The sequence below is a fragment of the Callithrix jacchus genome, chromosome X (genome assembly GCF_049354715.1).
Source record: "Callithrix jacchus isolate 240 chromosome X, calJac240_pri, whole genome shotgun sequence".
Lineage (NCBI taxonomy): Eukaryota > Metazoa > Chordata > Mammalia > Primates > Cebidae > Callithrix > Callithrix jacchus.
The window spans coordinates 38,223,986-38,228,177 of NC_133524.1; the positions used below are offsets into that span (position 1 = coordinate 38,223,986).

A 4,192-nucleotide genomic window follows, 5' to 3' on the forward strand; every position below is an offset into this window, starting at 1 on the left:
TTTTACACTGTTGGTGCGAGTGTAAATTAGTTCAACCATTGTGGAAGACAGTGTGGTGATTCCTCAAGGCCTTAGAAATAGAAATTCCATTTGACCCAGCAATCCCATTACTGGGTATATATCCAAAGGACTATAAATCGTTCTACTATAAGGACACATGCACACGAATGTTCATTGCAGCACTGTTTACAATAGGAAAGACCTGGAATCAACCCAAATGCCCATTGATGATAGACTGGATTGGGAAAATGTGGCACATATACACCATGGTATATTATGCAGCAATCAGAAATGATGAGTTTGTGTGGTTTGTAGGGACATGGATGAATCTGGAGAACATCATTCTCAGCAAACTGACACAAGAACAGAGAATGAAACACCGCATATTCTCACTCATAGGCGGATGATGAAAAATGAGAACACATGGACACAGGGAGGGGAGTACTAAACACTGGGGTCTATTGGGGGGGAAAGGGGAGGGCCAGTGGGAGGGGGAGGTGGGAAGGGATAACCTGGGGAGAAATGCCAAATGTAGATGAAGGGGAGAAAGGAAGCAAAACACACTGCCATGTGTGTACCTATACAACTGTCTTGCATGTTCTGCACATGTACCCCAAAACCTAAAATGAAATAAAAAATTTAAAAAAAAAGACTAAAGTGAGTGTTCACATATCATTAGAAACTTTCTCAGGGACAGCCTACTTTATAATAGCTATTACACATTGCAATAATTAAACTAAGTGCTATCATAAGGATCATGTTTAATGCATCATCTAATTTATTACTTAAAACTCATTATTGGTACAATTCTTCTGAGGACTAAATCACTACTGCACGTTCACACAACTTGAAAGAGGTGAAGCCAAGCTTCCAAACGAGGTCTATTTGACACAGAATCCAATGTCTCTCTTACCTCATAAGAAGGGAATACAAAATGCTATTATATTTGTTCTGTATCTACATACCTTTAATGAAATAGCAGTATGCTGAAAATATAGATCAAGAACTGCCTAAATTCACAATGCTAATATGACTCATTTCATAGAACCTAAAAGAATGATTAAATTAAAAAAGGCTTAGTGAGTGGCAATGGAAGTAAAGGAAGTTGAAGGTGTTGTGCTTTCTCTAAGAATGCACCCAAGGCTTTTAAGTCTGTACTTACCCAAGAAGAGGAAATTTGCAATCTAGTTGAAGGGAGTAAGCAAATATCTAGGATGTCAGGAGAGAGATGTTAGAATTATTCATTTTGGGATCCTGACAGGACGACTTGAAAAAAAGTATTTCTAGGATGCTGCTGAAAGATTAAGATACTAGAGACAAAAAAAAGGAGTGAAGAACAAGTTTAAAGAGTGAGAAACATAGAAAGGTGGAAAGGTTCACTGATATTTTGGGAGTGGTGCTCTGCTGTCAGAGAAGTGGGAGCTTGACCATGAATAGAGAAAAATGAAGGTTGCTAAAGTTAATAAGGTCTAAAAAGTGCATAAGAAGCTTATCAGAAGGGTCATTATTATTGGTGCTGAAGTCACTGATGCTATCTGCCATTCAAATAAAGCTTTGTGATATTAAGTTTAATGACATCACAAAAAGCATACATTTGATAAAACAATCACATTTTGACAATATTGTAATAAGTTTCCTTAAGAAATCATCCAGGTGATTTACTCAAAGTGGTTGCACTTGTATTCATAAATAACTTTTAAAATACTTTATAGGTAAAAAGGTCAACTTAGAGTCCAGTCACCAGAGTTTCAGGTGGAACTCATGGAACCCGACGCTAGAGCCCCACATCTCACCCCCGAAGTCTATCCCTCATCCAAGCCAACCAGCCCCGGGCAACCCCAGCTCTCATGGAGCATACCCCTCCCCTTATATGTCTACACTGCCCATTTCCGGTTCTGTCACACCCACGATTCACCATCTGCCATTCCTCGCGGCCACTTGCCACGGCCTGCACTACTGCCTTCACCCATGTGCTCGCTGTCCACGCTGCCCGCTATGGTCACCATCCCGCTGTTCCAGGTGTGCCACAACTACCACACTGAGAGGTCGCCGACAACATACACATCAACCTGGAGCTCCAAGCCTCCTAGGTGTACCTGTCCATGGCCTTCTACTTTGACCAGGGCGACATCGCCCTGGAGCATTTTGACTGCTACTTTCTGAATTAGTCAGATGAGAAGATGGAGCACGCCCAGGAGCTGACGAGGCTGCAGAACCAGCCAGTGGTCACATCTGCCTTCACAACATTAGGAAGCCACAGTGTCAAGGCTGGGAGAGCAGGCTCCAGGCCATGGAGTGCGCCTTTCACCTGGAGAAAAGATTCACCTACAGCCTCCTGGAGCTTCACCAGCTGGCCATGGAGAAGAGTGAGCCCTGCTGTGCAACTTGAGAGCCACTTCCTGAACCAGCAGGTCAAGACCATCGAAGAGCTGGGTGGCTACCTGAGCAACCTGCACAAGAGGTGGGCCCCGGAAGACGGCCTGGCAGAGTACCTGTTTGACAAGCTCACCCTGAGCCACAACGAGAAAGAGACCTGAGCCCAGATGGGCCCCATAGTTATGAGGTGCCTTCCCCAGGTCAGGCCACCCAGCGTGGGGTGCATATTGCCCTTCCAAAATGATCTCTTCAGTTTTTTCCTTTCCGTTTTACCACTGTTGGCAATAAAGTTACCTGGTTCTCAAAGCAATGAAGGTGTCCAGTTGATGCATGCCTGCAAAACTCTCACCATTTATGAACTAGGGCAAATCCCCATGCAAGTTTAAAAAGGCTGTCCAGCCTCTCTCTCCACCCAGGGCTGCTCTATCTGCATGCAGCTCAGGGTCTCCAAGGATGGAGGTGGAAGATATTCTATGGGTACCTGTAAAACACATTAACCTTTTCTTTCTAAACTATGTGGATATATGGGGTGGGGCAGGTGGGGTGGGTGGTCTTATGCCCTTGTGTCTGTGGGTGAATATGCATGGTAATGTGTAAAATATGATCTAGAATTCATCCTAGTGGTTGTCTCTGGGGAAAAAAGTGAAGGGAATGGGATTGGGCAGGGATTAAAATAATGAGGTCTTTACTTTTACATGAAAAGTTTTCTTTTTTAAATATACAAATGCTAACCTTTCTTGATTCTTGGTAGCAAGATTGGGTATTTGGAAGATGACATGGTAGAGCAACTCTTTGGCAAGCTTACCCTGAGTAATAGTGATAATGGAAACTGAGACTTAAGCTGGCTACCCCCCATTGCCAGGAGATGTGTTTCTGTGGTCACCAGGGCTGGAAATGCATATCGTCCTTACAAAACCTCTACTTATTTTATTTTTTCTCTTTGATTGAATCATTTCTTTCATTAAAGTTACACGGTACCAAAGAAAAACAAATTACCTCAACAGAAAAGCTGAAAAATATAGGGTCGAAGTTGAGGGTCAAGTTTATAGTATTGAATATAAAGTAGAACTCTGGCTATTTTGAAGAATGAAGGGGTGTGGGGAATGGTTGAAGGTGGAGACCCGGCAGAGACATTGTAGTTGGTACAAAAGAGAGGCTAGCATGGCTTGAAATGTGATGGTGGCTGAGGAAATGAAGGGAGATAGACAAGTTCCAGATGGATTTTGCACAAGTCAACAAGAATTGCTCATGGATGGGAAATTAGGAATGAGAGATGAGGAAAATAACCTATGTTCTGTGATTTGACCTTAAGCACCCGGGTTAAAGGTGATATTTTAAAATCTGGGGCCAGCCGCAGTGGCTTACACCTGTAATCTCAGCACTTTGGGTAGGCCAACGCGGGTAGATCATGAGGTCAGGAAATCAAAACCATCCTGGCTAAAAAGGTGAAACCCTATCTCTACTAAAAATATAAAAAATTAGCTGGGCGTGTTGGCACACACCTGTAGTCCCAGCTACTCAGAAGGCTGAGGCAGAAGAATCGCTTGAACCTATGAGGTGGAGGTTGCAGTGAGCCAAGATCATGCCACTGCACTCCAGCCTGGGTGACAGAGAAAGACTCCATCTCAAAAAAAAAAATCTAGGGAGCTTGCAGGGGGGACACCTGGGGTGGAGGGTTGGGTTGGGGAAGGCATATAATGTAAAATCAGAGATTACTATTAGATATTTAAGTCAAAATGTCATGCAGGTACCTAGAAAAATGAATGCCAGTTTTGGAAACTGACATATTGGGAGATCATCCTATAAATGGTGTTGA

At 43.2% G+C, this 4,192-nt stretch overlaps 1 pseudogene; it reads left to right on the forward strand.

Annotated features, from left to right (window-relative positions):
- Positions 1 to 2,102: 2,102 nt before the first annotated feature.
- On the forward strand, positions 2,103 to 2,703 carry LOC100387354 (putative ferritin heavy polypeptide-like 19 pseudogene; annotated as a pseudogene).
- Positions 2,704 to 4,192: the final 1,489 nt, after the last annotated feature.